At 43.6% G+C, this 22,189-nt stretch overlaps 1 protein-coding gene across 1 annotated transcript in view; it reads right to left on the bottom strand.

Annotated features, from left to right (window-relative positions):
- The window catches only part of IL1RAPL2 (interleukin 1 receptor accessory protein like 2), a 497,668-nt gene extending 476,492 nt beyond the window's left edge, over positions 1-21,176 (bottom strand). Inside the window, exon 1 of the mRNA XM_060270509.1 lies at positions 21,040-21,176. The gene's annotated coding sequence lies outside the window, so the exon portion shown is untranslated. The remainder of the gene's footprint in view (positions 1-21,039) is intronic.
- Positions 21,177-22,189: the final 1,013 nt, after the last annotated feature.

The following is a 22,189-nucleotide window of genomic DNA, read 5'->3' as shown; positions in this document are numbered from 1 at the left end:
AGGTGGAGGTCCTGTGTATCTTTAGACCAAGGGACCAGAGATGTGACTCCTCCCCATACTGTTGAGCAAAGACTGTGAGCCCTCCAGATGTTGTTGGACTCCAGAAGCCACCCCCAGCCAACATGGACCCAGGGATGATGGGATTTGGAGTCCAACAACATCTGGAACACCACAGGTTGTTCCCTGGTATAAGGCTAGAGGGGAAGGGCTGTAGCTCAGTAGTGGACAATTGGCTATGCATGCAGAATGTTCCAGCTCAAATACCAGGTATCTCCAGGTAAGGCTTGAAGAGAACCCTAACTGAAATTCTGGAGACCTCCAAGTATAGAGCGGTATATAAATTCAATAAATAACCTATGGCCACTAGCTGTGCTTGCAAAGGCTGACAGGAGAATGGCCACAGACGGCAACTCCAGGGAGCCCTGGGGGCCGGGCACCCACAAAATTTTGTTGTGGGTGTTCAGTACCTGTTCTGTGAGGCTTTGGATGTGACTTCCAGGTCCTGTCTGAGGCCTCAGGGGGCCTTGGACACAATGTCCAATGGCCTTGAAATTGGCATCCTAGACCTCACAGGGCCTCTGACATCACTTCCGGGGGTGATGTCACGTTATGTCAACACCACTGGGCACGCATGATCTGGGGCCCAAGTCAGTGCCCCTCAGCATTGCAAATGACCAGGGGTGATGGAAGTTGGTGTTCATCAAGATCTGGAAGGCCATATATTTCCCACACCTGGTATGGACAATACTGAGCTGGATGGACCATTGGCCTGACTTGGTCTAAAACAGATTCCTCTGCCCCCTAGGCATCCCACTGGACTAACAGAATGAGGACATGGGTAACCATTTAGAAAGAATGCAGTGTTCTCAGAAAAGAGGGGTGTATGCTGCACTTTTCTTCCCACTCCCCATCAACATTTCAAATGGAAGCTTTATTATAAGACAACTTCCACTTCACCCCCCCCCCTCTTTCCCACCCTGAGCATCTTAGTACCAGCATACCACTCTGCAAAGCGAATGTAAAAGGCTGTGTATAATCACTTACATGATAGTGATTACTCTGCTTATTCAATTATTTCAAAATTGCCATGTACATTTTAAAGATTCTTTCTTCCCTTCCATATTATGGGCTATAAATATGCAGCGCTTCGTATTCCTGAAGTTTTTGTTCCCTTGAGCACTCGGTGCTTTCTGGTTCCCTGGGGTTAGAGCACTAGAGAACCAAAAGGAAACTGGGAAAATTATGAGATGTGAAAGCTGTCCAACAATGGTTAATGAAGGAATTAGTATGCTGGGGGGAGGGGGGAGTTCTTAACCTTTCCTCGGAGTATCAAATCCCAGTACAAGAAGGGCCATCTTGACAAGAGAGCGTTTTTTTTCTTCCCTTAAAGTAATTGAACTGAATCTTATGACAGATAATTGTAATGATGATGTTATGCTAGGATGATTTTCAAGTGTAGCTTTGCAAATTACTTTCCTCGCTTTGCTCTCTTCAGATAGAAACAGGTAAGTTCCATGGTGCATTACAGCACGATCATATAAATGTCTGCTCAGAATTGAGTCCTATTGAGTTCAAATGGACTAAGTTATGGTTGTATCCAACATACTCTGAGTAGACCCCACTGAAATTTAGTCCTTGGAGAGTAAGCGTGGTGTACAGTGTCAGACTAGGACATAGGAAACTGGGTCTCCAATCCCCACTCGGCCATAAAGCCTGTGACCTTAGGCCAGTTGCTGCCTCTCAGCCTAACCTACATCATAGGGTTGTTGTACAGATTACATGAGGAGCTCCTTGGAGAGAGAGAAATTTGGATAAAATGTAATCCATAGTAATAGTAACTAATAGTAAAGCCAATTAATATCAATGGGTCTACACCACACTGGACATGTACTTAGATCTACTTAGAAGTCATTCCTACCAGATTTGTTAAATGGGGTTAGAAATGCAGGAAAATGGGGTTAGGAACGGGACCTCGTCTTCTCTTCCTGTCCCACCACCAAGTACCTAAATGTGCAGAAAGCATGCTTCTTTAAAAAGGAGCTCCACCCCAAAGCTCCTGCAATCCCCATCCTAGCTAGAAAGACATTTCATATGGTACTGTAGGCAGAAGGAAAGACAAGCTACCCACCAAAATACAAGCACCCATTAAGCATCGTTACAGAATCACTTTTCGCCAGGCACATGATGCAAGATGATCCTATATTTTGGAGCAGAAGGGGCAGCCCCTTATACTTCACCAAAAGAGATTTGCATATGCTAAGCTTTTGCATATCATTAAATGATAAGTAGTATCATTTAATGTGACCAGGTGACCTGTGTGTCGGCTTACTCTGCTGCCCGGAGTTGTTGTCACTGTTGATGGGCAACTTCAAAGCCACTCCTGTTTTCCCTTCTTAGGGTTCTTTAACTTTAAACTAGACTTGGACTGAACTGTCCTTCAAAGAGAGGGCTGTTCTCTGTTAAGTAGAACATATGGCTTTGAAGCAAGTGTTCATAGGAATGCATGCCTACAAATAAAATCCTATTAGCATTTGCTTAGAAACAATGTGTATTCAACAAGGAGCCAAATGGCATCAGCTAGTGCAAAGAAGGTGGGGTGGGAGTAATTTTTAAGAGAAAACTGGACTGGGGCCCCAAGGATGCTTTTTCTTAAAGCTAAAGGTGACCACTTTCAAGACCCTAATAGCAGTTCAGCCAGAAGAGAGAAAGAGTGCCACTGTCCAGGTATTCCTTCTTTGTGGCTTCTAGAATAAGCATTATGACACACTACACACACACGCACGAGCACACACACACACACACGTTCTTATTTGTAGAAATATTAGCCATGGCAGGCCAATTAAAGTCTGCAGTATAATGGTATGAGTTTGTGGGTGCCAGAACCCTCTAATCCCTGGATCCAGCAAGTGTTAGAATTTAATCTAATCAATACAAGCTAACATAAGGTGTTTATTGTGTAAGCTCAGTTAGGCTGGGAGTTAGTGACTGGTCCAGAGTCAACATCTCAGCATCTTGGCTGGTGAGGTCTTTGTCAAACACTCTGCCCACCACACCATCCCAGTGCTGTTAAACTCCAGAAACTCTAATTTGGAAAATAATGACCCTCTGTCTTTAAAATGAGGTGTGCATTTTTCAGAAGCGAAATAAAAAATCGGAGCAATGTCTCTCTCACACACCAGAAATAAAAACTTTACAAGGAAGTCTGCAAAAACAATTTCTATGCAGTCTTTTAAAGCACAGATCTCAGAATGAGGTTAGCAAAATTACTTGCAAATTAGTCATTTTTTTTAAAAAAAGTACTTGTCAGAAATAAATGAAAATAATTTAACCCTGCCTGATTTCAGTTCTCAAAATGTCACTGTGATTTTGAATGATTCCCTCCCCCCGCCACTCAATAAATGCACGAAGAATCCCATGATGCTGCTATCCCTGGGTAAAGAAGAGTTTGATTTTGGAATGGTTTGACACCTACGTTTCTCTTTTGCCTCCAGCAGGCCTGACATTTACATATATCTGTTGTAATAACATTAACAAATACTGGAGGCTGATGCTTAGCAACACTGACACGTACCTGTAATTAAGGCTACACATTATAATGTGATGGAGATTAATTTATTGGATGCAACAGATTTCACTGTTGGTTTCCTGCAGTTAAGGAACTGCATATATATATATATATATATATATATATATATATATATATATATATATATATATAAAATTCACGTGGCAACAGAATCACAGCTAAGCAGAGTTATATCCCAAGGCTTTGTGTTATGTGGCTTTAGGGTGCAATCCAGCTGCATTACCCTTAATGAAAGCCTTGCCCCTGACTTTAGAAGGGAAAGTGAGAAAGCGAAAGCTGAACTAGAGGTGACAAGTATGTAGCTGCTGCCGAGGAAGTCAGCCCAGTGTCAAGATCCCCCTCCTCTCTGCCATGAAAGCATAGCTATGAACATACATTACATTACATGATCACATTTTAACATGCACTACCCACGAACCTTCGCTGCAGATTCAGGGTGCACATAGCGGTTTATAATGCAACAGATTAACTGAACAGGGTTATACCCAAGTCTCTTAGCACAGGACTCTTAGCACAGACCTGTGGCAGGCTTTCTCCTAATACATGGGGAGAAGTTGGAGACTGGGCAATACTTAAAGAGCCACTGCAGTTCATTCACTCAACCTGAATAAATACACATGACCTCTGCAAACAAAAAAAAGGGGGGGCAGTGTGTTGCCACTAAATGACATTGTTCACAGTGATGTCAGGGAGACAATTTAATTGGATGCCAGGATTGGACATCCAACTTCCTTTCTGTTCTGAACAAAGGAGAGGTGCAAAGAGCTTCTCTCTGTGAGAAACCTGGCAATAACTGATGTACGGTAGGTGCTTTCCCCCCTAAGTGCTGGAGGCACACACCCACACCATTCTGTGCTCTTGTTTTTTTCTCTGCTCTGTCAGATGTGGCAGCCAGTTTGTGCTTTCTCACACTCCAAGGCACCCAGACCTCAGCTGGCCTAATCCAAGCAAGTTGGATGGATCTCAAAACCACCCATATTTGGCCTGGCTCTGTTTGGACTTCAGCAGAACCTGGTGCACAGCCCTAACATGAATCGTGTCCTCTTCTGCATCCAGCTACTTTAACATCAGGCAGATTGAGGAATCCCTGGGCCCTTTCTGGCCAGAAACAAAAAGCAACAAATGGGGTTGATTGTGGAAGGGAAAGCAGAGCTATTTCAATCTGAATATTTGACTCCCCAGAAGGGATTGCATTGGGCAATGCAGACACCCTAGATTTACAGAGTCATGATTTAAAATTCGGCTGGCACACCACATGGCTTTGTTATGGGAAGGCAAAAAATCTGTAAGAGTTTTATGAACCACATTCTTAGGAAGAATCTGCACAGAGTTTCGGAGAAATATGAAAATCTGCTGGAAAGAAAAACACCTTTATGGCTATCTCCCATTGAAGCAATTACAATTAAGAGAGTTAATATGGACAGACAATGGTCGACTTACAGGGAACTGCTGGGGGGGGGGGCAAACCGAAACCAATGGAAAACCTAAGGAGCCAAGTTACGGACTGGTTGCAATATCACCATATACATTTTCCCCCTTTAATTTTCCTTGCATCTAATTATTTCTCTTCACTTAATTTCAAATTCTTTTTCACATCCTAATTTTACTTTCAGTTCATAAATGTTACAACAATCCTGCTGGTGTTTCCACGTTTTTACAGTGCTCTTTAAAGTAATCTATAAAAATTTTCCATTCTTGATTAAGTTACTACTTAAGTTTTCCTTCATCTTGGTGCCTGATCTTCATGGTTAATTTAGCCATTTCGGCATAGTCTGTCACCTTATTCTTCCATTCTTCTTTCATTTGGATGTTCTCTTCTTTCCACTTCTGGGCAAGTAGCATTCTGGCAGCTGTGGTCGCATACATGAATAGTCTCTTTTGCTTCTTTGGCACTTTAAACATCTAGTATTCCTAGTAAAAAGGCCTATGGTTTTTTAACAAACATATTTTTAAACATTTTTTCATTTCATTGTATATCATTTCTCAGAAGCCCCTCACCTTTTTACATGTCTACCACACTTACCTTCCAAGTCCCGGACTGCAGAATCCAGGACCGGCAGCCGTGTGACATCGGAAGTTGCGTCGACGTAACTTCCAGTGTCGCTTTGCCCTTCTATGGGCACAAAAATGGCTGCCGCTGGCTTCAAAAGTCGCTTCTACGCATGACCAGAAGTGTGTCGACGCACTTCCGGTCATGCATAGATGCGACTTTTGAAGCCGGCGGTGGCCATTTTTTGTGCCCATAGAAGGGCAAATCTGAAAGAAAAAAAACCAACTAAAGAGGATTAGCAACTTAAATTGACAGAATATGCACAACTTGCAGATTTAACACATAGAATAAGAGAGCAAGAAGAACCTACGTTTAAAGAAGATTGGAAAACATTTATTGAGTATGTGGAAAATAACTGTGTACAGTTGAAAACGCTGGCAGCATTAAGATAAATTCAACAGAGTAAACAATTTTGGGGTGGAAAAGTGGAAAATTGATTTGAATAGTTATAGTAGGAAAATGCAGGGATGTAGGATATGTAAAATAAACCATGGAAAGAGAAGAAGGGAAGTTATTGGATATTTTAAAGTTTGTAAAAAAAAATCGAAATTGTAAAAATTATATTTATTATAAAAAAAGAACATTTGACTCCCTGATCCTGTGGTCTTCCAGATGTCCCCATACTCCCACCACTCCCAACAAGCAGAGTCAATAGTCAGGGAAAGGGGAATCACCTTGCCTTCAGGATTGTGGGTGCCCGCCTTCGTAATGCGGATGTGCAACGTCACATGCACACACCTGGACGTCGTGCATATGATGTCACATGCACAACGCACAACATCACGTTTTGGGGCTCCTCCAAAAATGTGATGTGATGTTGTGTATTGTGCATGTGATGACACTCAAACTACATGCAGGCATGTGTGTGTGACGTATCACGTCCGTGTTGTGTGCGGTGGCTGGCGCCAGCGGCTCCTCTTCCTCCTCCACTCCACAGCCAGCAAGGCACCCTTTTCTGCGGGGAGGGACTCAGACTCGGAGGCAGAGGGACGGAGGGTGGAGCTGAACTGCTTCTCTCTCAGAGGCAGCGCGGCAAAGGGTGGCTGGCTCTCTCTGGCTTTGCTGATTGACATTGTGGGAGCCCAGCCCCCACAATTATGTTATTGTGGGTGCCCAAGCACCCGTGGCCCCTTGGAATTGGCTCCTATGGTCAGGGATGAAGGGAGTTTGAGCCAAACAACATCTCGGGGGGGGGGCGCACAGGTTCTTCAACCCTGGAAATGGCAAAAAGATCCGTATTTCATTGCTAAATCCAATTACAGTGCCACCTCAAAAAATAATGTGAAACCTCAATTTTAAAAATGGTACATATATGGAACAGTACTGTAGTCTAGCAGTACGACAGAATTTCTTTTATCAGGCTAAAGCCCTGTTCAAGCTTTATTAGGGAAAATTTCATGTGTTCCTTAAAATAATTTTTTTCAAATCCCATTAAAATGATTGCTATTTTTGACAGACTTGCTCCTGATGTTAACAGCACATTTAATATCATTGCAAAAATGCAATTAAGTCTGGTTTTCTCCTAGATATTTCTATGTAATGTTGGATAGAGAAAAAGTTATGAGCCCATTTTTAGTGCATTTACAAATTGGAAGGGGGGGGAACAATTTAAGTCACAGTGCTGTATGATATTAATATATTTTTTTAAAAAAATATCAGTACAAGCCCCTACACAATTTTCAATTATTTTAACTTCATGCATTCATAAACCCGATACTGACTAGAAGTGTGGGATCTCAGAAAGTTGCTCCAATTAGTGAAGGTATTAGCCACAGAAATGTGTAAACCACAGTAGCCTTCCTTCCATACAACTGTATGGAACATCAGTGGGTAGGGGCAGAGGGGAAATTTGATTCAATTTGCATTTATAGGCAAACCTATCTAATTCACAATTTCCTGAACATGGCAACTGAAACACAACCATCCTTTGAAATTCATAATTCTCCAGATTTTGCAATACAATTCTTCAGCCAATTAACTTAAACAGGATATTGTAAAATTGGAAATTGTAGAGTTCAGAAAAGAGCAACCCAAATGCTCAAGGGGATGGAGCAATCCCCCTATCAGGAAAGGTTACAACATTTGGGACATTTTAATTTAAGGAAAAGTCAAGTGGTAACATGATAGGAGCTTATAAGCTTATGCATGGCACGAAGAAAGTGGATAGAGAACTCAGGAGATGCTCAGGAGAGACAAAAGAAAGCACATAGTTCAACTTTGGAACTCCCTCCCACAGAAGGCAGTGATGGTTACCAGCTTGGGTGGCTTTAAAAGAGAATTAGGCAAAGAAATGGAAGTAAATCTAACAGTGACTATTAAAGGTAAAGGGTAAAGGGGCCCCTGACCATCAGGTCCAGTCGTGTCCGACTCTGGGATTGCGGCGCTCATCTCGCTCTATAGGCTGAGGGAGCTGGCGTTTGTCCGCAGACAGCTTCCGGGTCATGTGGCCAGCATGACAAAGCTGCTTCTGGCGAACCAGAGCAGCGCACGGAAACGCCGTTTACCTTCCCGCCGGAGCGGTCCCTATTTATCTACTTGCACTTTGGTGTGCTTTCGAACTGCTAGGTGGGCAGGAGCTGGGACCGAGCAACAGGAGCTCACCCCATTGCAGCGATTCAAACCGCCGACCTTCTGATCAGCAAGCCCTAGACTCTGTGGTTTAACCCACAGCGGCACATTCAAATGCAGTCATGCCTCTGAACACCAGTGGCTGGAAACTAGTGCTTGCTAGTTATGCTTGACACAGAAACATCAGAGCCACCTGAGAGAGTGTCACAGCTGAGAAATCTGACTCAGGGGCGGGACCTAGCAGATTATCACCCTTCCGCTCCATGCTAGCCTTACCCACAATCTCAGCTCCAAGTCAACTTGAGCCAACCCTGCTTACCACACAACCAATGGCTCAGTGGGACCTATGACTTAGGCTGTAAAATGGCATTAGCCAGCCCCTACATGTGCACACACTGCAGCAACAGCAGCAGCACTAGTTTACATTTCCCACAAGTTCATGGAATAGATGTTCTATCGATGTCTATTAAACATGATTGTCACATTGAACCTCCATGTCCAGAGGTTGTGGGTAGTATTCATCCGAGTCCTACTCAGAGTAGCCTCACTGAAATTAAGAAACTTACATTAGTCATGTCCATGGGCTGCAATGTGTCTGCTCTGAGTTGGACTAGCACTGAATACCCCTCTGTACGGCCTGCATTCCAGATACTTACAGCCACATACAAGTGGAACCTCGGTTTATGAACACCTCGGTTTATGAATTTTCGGTTTATGAACGCCGCGGACCCATCTGGAACGGATTAATTCATTTTCTATTACTTTCAATGGGAAAGTTTGCTTCAGTTTATGAACACTTCAGTTTATGAACAGACTTCCGGAACCAATTACACCCATGCTTCAGTTTATGAACGCTTCAGTTTAAGTACTCCGTGGACCCGTCTGGAACGGATTAATCCACTTTCCATTACTTTCAATGGGGAAGTTTGCTTCAGTTTATGAACGCTTACTCCGCGGACCATCTGGAACGGATTAATTCACTTTCCATTACTTTCAATGGGAAAGTTCACTTCAGTTTATGAACGCTTCAGTTTATGAACAGACTTCCGGAACCAATTGTGTTCATAAACTGAGGTACCACTGTAATGCTTTTCCAGTGCCTGGTATATTCTTTTCTTTGCTCTCCTCCGCAGCAAACAATACAGTGGTACCTCTACTTACGAATTTAATCTGTTCCGAACGCACATTTGTAAGTCAAAAAAAATTGTAAGTCGAATCCCATAGGAATGCATTGGGAGAAAAAATTCGTAAGTAGAAGCAACCCTATCTAAAAATTCGTAAGTAGAAAAAATCCTATCTAAACCACATCCAAGATGGCAGACGGAGCTCCATTCGTAAGTAGAAACATTCGTAAGTAGAGTTTTTGGTAAGTAGAGGTACCACTGTATTTAAATACTGAAGCCAGCATTTTAATAAATGCTTTTATGGCAGTCATGATAGGCAGTTGACATATACTGAGTCAGTCAATTGGCCCATCTAGCTCAGTAGCAGAGACATCACCTTGCTGACAAAGGTCCGTATAGTTAAATGGTTTTCCCAGTAGTGATGTATGGAAGTGAGAACTAGACCATAAAGAAGGCTGATCGCCGAAGAATTGATGCTTTTGAATTATGGTGCTGGAGGAGACTCTTGAGAGTCCCATGGACTGCAAGAAGATCAAACCTATTCATTCTTAAGGAAATCAGCTCTGAGTGCTCACTGGAAGGACAGATCCTAAAGCTGAGGCTCCAATACTTTGGCCACCTCATGAGAAGAGAAGACTCCCTAGAAAAGACCCTGATGTTGGGAAAGATGGAGGGCACAAGGAGAAGGGGACGACAGAGGACGAGATGGTTGGACAGTGTTCTCGAAGCTATGAACATGAGTTTGACCAAACTGCGGGAGGCAGTGGAAGACAGGAGTGCCTGGCGTGCTATGGTCCATGGGGTCACGAAGAGTCGGACACGACTAAACGACTAAACAACAACAACAAAAAGCTCAGTACTGTAGTATTGTCTACCCTGACTGGCTGTGGATCCCTGGGGGTTCAGCCAGGAGTCATTCCCAGCCCTCCCTAGAGATGCCGCTGGGGATCTGCATGCGAAGCAGTTGTGTTAGCCCTGAGCTACAGCCCCGTGTCTGGTCTGACAAGGTTGCTTTAATTCTTCATTCTCAACTCATGGAATTGCTTTCCTTCCTTGTCTTTGTTTTATGGGATTTCAGTGTGTCTTTGATGGCATAAGATTAATCTTCTGTTTAAGACTATTTTTTGTTACACAGCATCCAGAGAACTGGAGTCCTAAGTCACTGGGCAAACAGCAGATATAGCAAACAAAAAATATGGGGATGGGGATGGCTTTCATACCCTGCTTGCAAGAGGTTTCCAGTTAGCCACTGAAGCAGAATGCTGGACCACAGACACTCTAATCCAGAAAAGCAAGATGCCAGGCAAACATATACCTTGCTCTGTTATACCAAAGCAATTCTAAAGGGTTGCATTGGACCAAGTCATATTCAAAGTAGACCAAGTGGCAGCTGATCCACTGGGGCACTGCTCCACCAACCCCTCTATGCTGTCAGCCATCCCTCACTTGCCTGCCATCTTACTTACAACCAATCTGGGGGGGAGGTGGTCTTGCCTCCTTGAACAGTAGAGGGAAGACAATGCTATTTATTTATTTATTTTCTAAATTGAGGGTCTTTCCCCCAAAATGCTTTCAACAGTTTGCAAATACCATAGATAGCAATTTCTGTTCTGTTTATTCTTAGCAAACTAACTCTGCTATTTAACGAGGATCTCCCTTTCATCAGCTCCTCTGCTCCACAGACATCTCAGGTACACCAAGACACCATTTTTAAAAACAAATCCCAACACCATCACCCCACACGCATGCACACCCACACACACCCCGGCAGCTGTGTTTCTAGTGTCACACACATGCTTCTGAAATGTCATGTTACAGACTTACAGATCACAGGCCCTGTTTAACAAACACCTGAAGCTTGACAGCATGAAAAGCAACCCAAAAGATCAAAGGAAAAGAACGTCTGTGCCTTTCACTAGCAGATCATCAAGCTTGGCTTCCTCCAACAGACATGGCACTTTCTTTGCACATTGGCAAGTAAGGATTTACAGTATTTTGGATTAATTCACTGCATGACTTTGGGCCACCAAGGTAATTAGACATACATTTTCAGCAAAGTCACTACCATAGCTGCCAAGTTTTCCCTTTTCTCACGAGGAAGCCTATTCAGCATAAGGGAAAATCCCTTTAAAAAAGGGATAACTTGGCAGCTATGGTCACTACCCACCCTCTTCTCTCCCCCCACTCATTTATTCCCCATGGTAACCCCCACCTCCTCCGTCTCTGACCTCATTAGGAATGGGTGGTTGTGTCAATTTCAGTTTCTTCCAGTTTCTCATTTTCCAACCTTTTTTTTTAATAAAAAAAACTATTTTATTAAATTTCCACAATTTTCACATAAAATTCCAATACATAATAAATTTTAATTTTCTTTTATCAACTTCCCATCTCATTTTCTGCAGTGTTTTGTTTAAATTCTATCTCATTGCTGTATCCTATCTTCACTCTGTTATAGCATAACCATAATACAATAATCTCTCATTATTTCTGCTGCTCATAGTTCAATAAACGTAGCAGAGACCAAACATTTGGTCTCCCATTTGGGATCTCATTTTTCCAACCTTAGCACAACCTCACATCAGTTTGTGACTTTAAGTCTGGAAAATTCAGCAGAATTTTAATGTTGATTCAAATATATGCATTTTAGCATTCAGTTTGGCCCAACATGCACATTTTCCCGAAGCAATTTTCCTAATCATTGCCATTTTCACCAACATATCCATTTTTATGCATGCTTTACTCTTTTGCAAAACATTTTTGGGTCCATTTTTGTATACCTTAATTGCCTAGAGAACTGCAGTGTAGAATTCTGTGGAGGGCAAATTTTGAAGAATGGCTGTACTTTGGTTCACATATTGTTTCTGAAAGTGTGGATTGGGCAGCTCTCCCTTTAAGTGCTAACTGAATCAAATTTCTGCCATCCCTAAACCCTAATGACCCATTAGCTCTGGTGAAGTAGGGGTTTCTTTTCTCTCTCCCACAAGCTGCCATATTTACTGCACAATTCTATATATATTTATTCAGAAGTTCTGCTACATTCAGTCCATGCTCTTAATTAACAATGCAGCTCTTATGCATTAATGCAGTTTCAACAGAATAATCCATTTTAAATTTTATTTTAATGATTTATATGCTGCTTACTCAACAGAAGGTGTCCAAGTGATTTATATATATAAAAAAATAACCAATGAAAACCCCTTTGACTGAAAATCAACTGCCAAAAACCACAAGTAGCAAAGGCAGTCTTAGAAAAAGCACTTCTCCCTACTGCCACAGGAGGGTGTGCTTCTTCCAAATTGGTGCTAGGATTGGCCCATGGGCAGAGGTCTAAGATGAGTCAGGAGCCGGGAGCTAAGAGGCATAAGAAATGTCAGTACTGAAGAAAAATTAGGATCAGAGGGAAATCAAGCAAAGGGGAACAAGAGCAATGTACCCCCGGGACAGGAAGTCTTCTTATACTCCTTCCTGCCCAAGAGCAGCCAATGGACAGCCTGGGTTGACCCAGTCCATAAAATTCTTCCTGAGAATATGTAGTAACACTGCTTGCCACATGAGGCCAGCATGTCACATGAGAACAGCTTGCCAGCAGTTCCCAACAGCTGGTGCCAGCTGCAACTTGTGCATCACTGAAAAAGAAAAGAAAAATCTTTCTGACAGTAAGAGCTGTTTGACAGTGGAACAGACTCCTTTGGTTGTGGGCCCTCCTTCCTGGAGGTTTTTAAGCAGAGGTTGGATGGCCACCTGTCATGGATGCTTTAGTTGAGATTCCTGCATTGCAGGGGGTTAGACTAGAGGACCCTCGGGGTCCCTTCCAACTCTATGATTCTTTATAATGTTTCATTCATATACAGATTATTATTATTTAAACAACAACAACTATAATTTATTTTCAATCGTAAAAGCCCTAGTAAAAGCCCATGGTTGCCTTCATTGCAGCCCCTCTTCCCATTACTCCATTCACTTGTGTGGAAATGGAGCTGCAGCCTGGAAATCCCCTGAGGAAGGAAACCCAGCTCCAAGGCTTGACAGCAAGCAGATGTCAGGAGGTGAGCTGGGAACAAAAGAAAAGGAGACAGAGCTGAAAAAGTTCCAAGCTCCAAGCTGCAGTTCCAACAGTTTGCCACATGGGGCATTGCTGGACACACAAGCATTATCTCAAGAGCTCAGGTTCCTGATAGCTGCAGATGTGAGAGTGCTGCTGTTACATGCATGCTTGTATACAGTGATACCTCGGTTTATGAACACAATTGGTTCCGGAAGTCTGTTCATAAACTGAAGTGTTCATAAACTGAAGCGAACTTTCCCATTGAAAGTAATGGAAAGTGGATTAATCCGTTCCAGACGGGTCCGCGGAGTACTCAACCTGAAGCGTACTTAACCCGAAGCATGGGTGTAATTGGTTCCAGAAGTCTGTTCATAAACTGAAGCATTCATAAACTGAAGCGAACTTTCCCATTGGAAGTAATGGAAAGTGGATTAATCCGTTCCAGATGGGTCTGCGGCGTTCGTAAACCGAAAATTCGTAAACCGAGGTGTCCATAAACCGAGGTTCCACTGTATTTGCAGATATATACTTACTTGCATGCATGCTTATATATTTGCATGTTTGGTTGGTCTCTGCTATACATATTTTGTATCGGCTTGTAGGTATTATGTTAGCTGTTGCGGTTTATATCTGATGTTTAAGAGGCTCTCTTGGCTAATGGATGCCCGCAATTCCCAAAAATGTGGAATGTTGACTGCAGTTTTTATTATTATTGCGAAAATTTTAGGAGGTTGTAAAACTGCTTAGAGGTTTTCTTTGAAAAATTAAGTGGTGTATAAATTGTCTAAATAAATAAAATTATGTAAATGTGCACATGCTAATTTATGTGTAGGCCTTTAAGCAAATTAAGATGGTGTGTCGCTAGGGTCTCACCAATAATGCACTTAGTATCATAACTGGCAGCCTTGTAATAAAGGTTTTTTTAAAAAAAATTGGTGTGGGCCAGAGAGAGAGTAAGAGAGACAGCAGCTCTGAGACCTAGAACAAGGCCCTTAGGTGTGGGGGAAAGACTTCCTACCCACGGTGTACATCAATGGTTAACCTCTTCATGTGATTCTTGAATCCACTGTCATTTTGTTCTTATGTTGTTAGAGTGTTAATAAATAGTGGTTCTTTAAATGAGAAGAAAATACTCTCATAACCTTACAAGATCAGGTCAAAAGCTACAATCTTCCATCTGTATGTGAACATTTATCAAGATTATTCCTGCACAATAGTCCTATTCAGAGGACAAGTTTTCACCTGGCCCACACAGTTGCTATGTGTCTAGCCTGTTAATCTCAGTGCAATGCAGAGAGGGAGAGATAACCCACTTGCTTATTACATACATAATTTCCCCCATCAAATAAAAAGGAAGGAAGGAAGGAAGGAAGGAAGGAAGGAAGGAAGGAAGGAAGGAAGGAAGGAAGGAAGGAAGGAAGGAAGGAAGGAAGGAAGGAAGAGTGATATATGAATTCACGGAGGAATGTACAGTTGGAAATCCAGCCTTCTTGCCTTTTGCTCATGTACGTCAACAAAAATACGGTTCAGCCTCAAGAGTGTTGATCTGTGATCTTTCCTGGGACCACGTGGCTTTTGTCACCCAGCACCTCCCCCCACCCTCCTCAAGCAAGCCTTGTCAGTGTGAATCCCAACACACCAGCTGTCTAGCTTCTTCTTGAAAACACACACAGATTTATTACAGGAAAACATAAGAGACTAGTCTGCTCCACTATTAACAAAAAAAAAATAGAAGAAGAAGCAAGCTGTCGTCCTTGTATTCTCAGCCACCTCATCGAACAGACACCTCAGCTGCTCACAGAAAATTGAGATAGCTGCAAGCAGTATCACAGGATTGCAGCTCAGAAAAAGAGTGCATGCTTTGCACATGCACACACAGAGAACAGTCCCAGGTTATACTCAGCTTTGTTTTAAGGTCCACAAATACCTTGGAATGCTGGTGCCAATCAAGATAATATAGCCTAGATCAAGGCGGCCTTCTAGATCAGGTGCAGGGGACATTTTTGGCCCAGTGGTCCAGATCTTTATATCTCCCCACACACCACACCATGACATCAGGTGACTGACAGGTGGGTGGGTCTGCCTACAGGTCAAAGTTGACGTGCAGGGGTGAATGGGGGAAGATAGTATCCAAGAAAGCAGTGCATGGCTGGTCTTGTAACACCTTTTTTCAGTGAAGCAGTGCATACTGCAATAAACACAGAACAACCAGTTGGGATTTAAACAGGCCACAACTTTATTGATTACAGATGTCAGCAAGTTTTGGCACAGGACACTGGGTATATATCCTCAATCAATCAACCCATCTGCTGGTTCATTCTCTTGGCAGGGTTAACAAAGGTTACATATCACCCTGTGACACACACTAAAGCAGGGTGGCCCTGCCTGAGACCAGCTTGGTGGACAGAAGCACCTCCAGCTTGGATGCCTTTAAGAGGATACCCTAATTCCTTGGACTGGTGGAGATTCCAATCCCACCATCCAACTAGACTAAGGATCCACCCCACCACCACCAAGTTGTGATGGTTGCTTCGAGGTAGGCAAGAACCACAGATGAAGCCAGTGTGGTGTGGTGGTTAAGAGTGGTGGACTCGTAATCGGGTGAACCGGGTTTGATTCCCCGCTCCTTCACATGCAGCTGCTGGGTGACCTTGGGCTAATCACACTTCTCTGAAGTCTCTCAGCCGCAGTCACCTCACAGAGTGTTTGTTGTGGGGCAGGAGGGGAAAGGAGATTGTTAGCCGCTTTGAGACTCCTTAGGGAAGTGATAAAGCGGGATCTCAAATCCAAACTCCTCCTCTTCTTCTTCTTCTCCTCCCCCAGATAAGCCAAAGCCGCAGCCTATGCTGGACCACAGCCACCCCACCCCCAGCAGCTGACAGGTTTCATTTTGATTGTGTTTTGTACTTTTGTGTGGTTTTTCTATTGTAAACCTCCCTGTGATCCTTAGAAATTGAATAGATAAATGAAAACAATTCACACTTTCCAAAATGCTCTGAAAACTGAAACACGGCCATCCTTCTGTGACGCTGTTCTCCAGCCAAGCAGCATATACAAAACATGTACAAAAACATACAGCCGAGGACAAAGTGTGCACAAAGGTACTCATATTACTGAAACCATAGGGGAAAAAATGCATTACATTAAGCAGCTGGTCCAAAATGTGAATATTAAAGAAAATTACAGACAAACATGTCTGTTAGGAGAAATTGCTGGTGAGGTCACTGATTCCCCCTCCCCTCCCCCCAAGGAAAGAATGCAAACTGATGTGGAAGAAAAGAAAGGAATGCCTGTATTACTACAGATCTGCCTACTCATACCCACACCCCACTAAGGGTACCAGGCATGGCTTTCCATTACTGCTCCTTAAAGGGAGTTTAGCAATCGTTAAAGATTTAGCATCCCACAACATTTTAAAACATAAAAACTTCAGGGACGTTACTCAAAGGTCAAATATATTCCACTGAAGGGGGGGGAAACCTATATAAGATTAATGCCATTTTCGTACTAAGCCCCCCCCCCCAAAGCACTGAGCTAGTGACATGTTTTGCACATAGGATTTTTAATATTTTCCTTCTAAAGGAAAGGCTTAGACTGAAGGAAGAGAGACCATTTTAGCAAAATGCCCCTTCCCCATGACCCAGTATGGCTCTACGTAGTAGTCCAAGGCAGAAAGATTGATACACTTTCAGCTTCAAAATGGGGAGAGGTGGGGTCGAAAGGGATGCAATAATATAGAATTCAAAAGGAGACACAAATACAATGTCCTCTACACAGACCTATCACTGCTCAAAGTACTTTGCAGAGTATTGCAGGCAAAAGAAATATCCCTGCTCCCAGGGGAGCTTTATATTCTATGGTTCCATGAAATTAAGCTTCATTCCATTTATAGTTTTGGATTTCAGAGATTACAGCTGCAATCCCATCTGCAGTTTCCTGGGAGTACATCTCATTGAATTCAATAGGACTTACGTCTGTGTAGACATGTATAGAGTTGCACTATACAACACAAAGAGCTGATGGGATTTGAAAGGCTATCTATGAAAAGATCCCTCTCACTACCTAAGAGAGGGGCAGTCAGTGTGGTTTGCTCCAAATATTGTTGACTTCAACTCCCATCAGCCCTAGTCAGTATGGCCAATGGTCAAGTATGATCAGAGTGGTCATCAACAACCTCTGGAAGGTGCCACCCCTGACTTGGGAAGCAGCTTCAGAAAGAAGGGGAAACAAAGGAGGAGGATTATATCCCTCCAGCCATTTTTAGTTTAAGGTTACCAGACGTCCCCGTTTCCTGGGGACAGTCCCTGGATTTACAAATCAGTCCACATACAAAATCAATTGAAGTTGAAAAGTGTCCACGGATTCATTGAAAAAAATCTGGTAACCTTATAATTTAGTTCACGCCGTAATTATACCGTAATTAAGCTTCCAAACCATTAGACAGGAACAGCTGGAGCACTGCTGAAGTGGTCAGGTATTTGTTATGCTTAGCAGTTTACAGAAATTATAATGCTGTCTCTATATTGAAGTGTGAAGATCTTCTGCAAGTCTTATAGACAGTGGAAAGGACTAAAACTGTACTTTTGCAAGCATTTAGGCACACTTGTATTTATATAGCATAAGCCTATATACTGTTTCCAAGCACTTCACATCATTTATTACAGCAATGATATTACAGTAATGCACCACAACCCAATCTAAAGAAGTGTGCATGCACACAAAAGCTCATACCAAAATATAAACTTAGTTGGTCTTTAAGGTGCTACTGAAGGAATTTTTTTATTTTGCACCACAACCCAGTAAGAAAGGATTGCTTGGAGTCATCTCATGAATGAGGAGATGTAATATTGAACTAGCGGTTTTCTCTCTTACCACTACACTAACCAGTTCTTTTGGACTAATTGCATTGCAATCTTCAGTTTCACTTTTCACACAAACCTCCCTTTCAACGCATCACAGCACACAAATACTTTACTTCATTTTATCCCATCCTTACTCAATGTGGCATTTGTGTCTCTCCCCGCCACCCAATTTATTCATAACCAAGCTTGCAAGGTAGGACAAGGCTCTCATCAGATTTAGGAATTTAGAAGCAAACGGTGTGTTCACATCACCATCTTAGAGGGCAGTGAAGTTGAAGGTTTCTTTCCCCAGTACATTTCGCAACTCTTCCCACACCCACACCTAAAGCTGTTCACATCAGCACAGATTCATTGGAGCCAGAGTCCTTTTCTGTTTGCAGACACACCAGGGGCATTGACACATTGGGGATGTCTTTACCCTGTGCAAAGTGTGCCCGCAACTTGGCTAGATGTGAATTAAGAATGGCTTAAGGATTCCAACTGAATCTAAGCTGGTTTGAGCAACAAAAACATCGAACAGCAGCACTTTATATATATAAAAAAGTGCTGGATTAGCATGGGTTAAAAATCCAGCATTGGGAACATTGTGAGGGCACAGAAAATGGGGGTCCAAATGCAGCTGAAGTCTCCCTGGTCCAAGCCTTGACACACTCATGGATGGGGAACCTTTGACCATCCATATGTTGTAATTCAGCTCCCAGCACCCCACATGGACCAATAGCAATCAGCTGACAAGCTGGTGAGAGTTGGGAGTCCCAGTGACAGGCCACAGGTTCCCCAGCCCTGCTCTGTTCACAGCTACGCCACCCTCACAACTACGTACACTTCCAATTCCTTCACCTGGCTTTGATACGAATCAGAAATAGACAAGCCCTTCCTATGGACACAGAGGATGGAAGAAATGGAGTAGGAAAATTCTGCCAGGAGATTCACACTCTCTACAGATTCTCTCCCAAGTTTTGCTTCCTACCTCCACTTACCTCTCAGATGGATCAGCCAGCAGCAAAAGTTAGAACTGGTGCTTTCAAACACCAGAGTCTGCAGCCAAGCAGGCTCCTAATCAAAGAAGTTATCGCAAGGCAGAAATCAATGTTCTCGCACCAGCCTGCCATCCCCTGGGCAAGAGACTCATTGACAGTGCCAGTTGCTGGTTTACTTAACTTCTCTGTTGACAAACTCTCATTTTGTTTTTGTTTTTTTTACAGGGAGGGAGTTTCTGGGTCTATCGGAATGGACCCAGACTACTACCCCCACTACAATACAGTTTGTCTGCAACCATCCTACTGGAGCCAAAGAATCACAAATCAATATAAAGGCCATTTATTCCCCCACCTACCCTGCCCTGCAAAAAAAAAAACAACCAGAAACATAAGCATTTTTGGGCTCGATAGGTCTAAAATGCCCAAGTTTTCAGATTCCCTGCAATGTTTTAGTTGGCTGGATAGCTCTGGTATTGATCTCATTTTGATCATTATTATTTTCATATTGCATTAATGTCTGGAATTATTATTTACACTATCCTGGAAGCCATGTTTGGATAAATGTTGAGGGTGTGTGTGTGTGTGTGTGTGTGTGTGTGTGTGGAATTAGATTATTATTCCATGAGCAGCATCTATTTATCTCGGGGGGGGGGGCTGGTAAGATCTGTGAAATCAGCTGGGAGAATCTTTTCCAAGACGATACAGGCTAAGTCTGATCAAAAGGAGTGAACTATATGTCCACGGAGGTCAGTCTCTCACCACTCTCCATTCCCTTAAGCAGTAGGATAAACCCATAAAATCCATCCCCAGGGGAGCTTGAGCCTATACAGGAAATCTGTCTTAGCAAGATCAAAATTTCAAGTGTGTGTGTGAGGGGGGAGGGAATAGAGAGGAATATATATACAGTATGCGCTTTGGAATCCAGGAAACATTCAACAGACTTCCAGTAATATTAAGGGTGAGCTGAGGCTGCACAAAACACATGTGGCATGCCTTTAAAAAAAATGCATTTAGTCCATGCAACACAGAAGAGCGTAGTGGAAGGAAATGGATAAGCGAGACAGAGGGTCACACTCCAAAAGTGAACTACAGTACTTAAATATATGTGGTGAACATCAGGGGTTTTTCCAAGTGATCATTCACCACCACTAGGACTGCCAAGTTCCCCACCCCCACCCCTGCAACAGGGTTCCTGCTCCTTTTCAACACCTGTGTATCAAGCAGAAATTCAGCAGGTGAAGCTTTCCACAGCATTCAGGTATGGTCCCGGAACAAACTCCACAGCTGTCCAAAGCACAGGACCACCACCCCCACCACCCCGCTGCCAGGCAGCGGAAACCAAAGCATGTTTGGGATATTTATTTAACGCTAAAACTGACCAGCGGAGACAAGAGTAAAAGTATACTGCATTTGGTCATGCAGTGATTCAATCTACTTCCCAACAACATATGAGGGTGCAGTTAATAACGTCCCCACAAAGAGAGAGAGAGATAGGCAGTATCTAGCCTGCTTTGTAACCACATATACTCTTGCTGTCAGGTGTAAGAGCCAGGTCTGGAGGACTCGGGAGTAAAAGGAAAGCACTCTGCGCATCCTCAGGGGTGCTGAGGTTTGTGGTTTTTTTCCACACAGGCTGAGCCCTAGGGTGGAAAACGGCGGCCGAGAAGGGAAGCAAAACTCACAGTTCCCATGGGGCTTACCGGTAGTTCCAGCTTTGCGCCTTGTGTCTGAAGAGGAGTTTGGGAAGCCCAGAGAGAATGAGCCACATGCAGAAAAGCCCATAACACAGAGGGGGGGGGGGGGGAGCCATGCAACGCATCTTACCTACAACCCACACAGCGGGGACCTCACAGGTAGTGGCGCTCCATCCCCGTACTCTTTGCAACAATCCACTAGAAGTAGTATCCGGATGTCCCCGCTCCCTAAGGAAACACAGGCTCACATCCCTAGCATGCCAGCAGAGAGAGAGAGAGGAGTCCTCTCTGGAGGCTGGGTTGAAGCAGCGTGTAGTTGTTGTTTCCCCCTTCTTCAGTGGCTCGAGCTAGCCGGGGGAAAGAAAGGAGTCACCTCCGGACTCAGCAAACCCCAGAAGTGCCTCTGAAACCACGCGGAGTCCTCCCTTCTTTGCCTTGCCTTCTCCCTTCACCTGAACAGGCTCTGGTCACGCGATTGGCTTGACGACACATCCACGGGTGGAAGGAAACTTGCTTCACCTTCCCTGGGCATCTGTCAATCCAGCAGGACTCAGGAGCCCTGGATCCGTCTCTTCTCTTCAACCCCCCTCCCCCGACGTCCCCCCCCCCCGACGCCGACGCGCTTTGCAGAATCGAAAAAGGAAGGTTTGCTGTCTACACGTTTAGGTCCTCAGGTTGATTTGGGTTTTGCTTTTGTTTGTTTGTTTTTTGTGTTTTGTTTTTTGGCAAACGACGAAGACAAACGACGAGGGGAAAAGTTGCCCCCAAGAAAAAAGGAGCTTTAGAAAAATCCTATTAGTGAGCTAAGCGCAGAATATAATAAAGAGTTCAGTTCGCGTTCTCTCAGTCCCAAGTGGTACTGGACATATCAGATTCCTATTCGGAAGTGCTACAAAAAATCCTATCCAACTCCTCCTAAAACTCTTGAACTACCTCTCCCCAGACAAGGGGTTTGCAGGGGATATCGAGAAACGAAATAGCTGCGTGCAAGTCTGTCCCCTTTTCATTAGAGAGACCGAGAAGGTGGTTCTGGCTTTTGTTTGTTTGTTTGTTTTTAAAGAAAACGCGCTCTCCACCCGCCCCCTCCATTCACAAGGCAAAATGTCATTTAGCTTACTTACCTTTCGGAGGGATTTGCAAAAGAGCTGCGACGCTGCACCGCCGCCTAGCGGGCAGAGTAGAGATATTCCGCTTCCAGGATTTTATACACCTAAGCGTTTTGCGTCCGCGTTGCCTAGTACTGTAGCGTGTGCAAACCCGGAGCTTGGATAGCAAAAGGG

This window comes from Zootoca vivipara, chromosome Z, assembly GCF_963506605.1.
Source record: "Zootoca vivipara chromosome Z, rZooViv1.1, whole genome shotgun sequence".
In the NCBI taxonomy this organism is placed as follows: Eukaryota; Metazoa; Chordata; class Lepidosauria; order Squamata; family Lacertidae; genus Zootoca; species Zootoca vivipara.
Note: the sequence above shows the minus strand (reverse complement) of the source record. Positions and strands in the feature narration are given on the sequence as shown.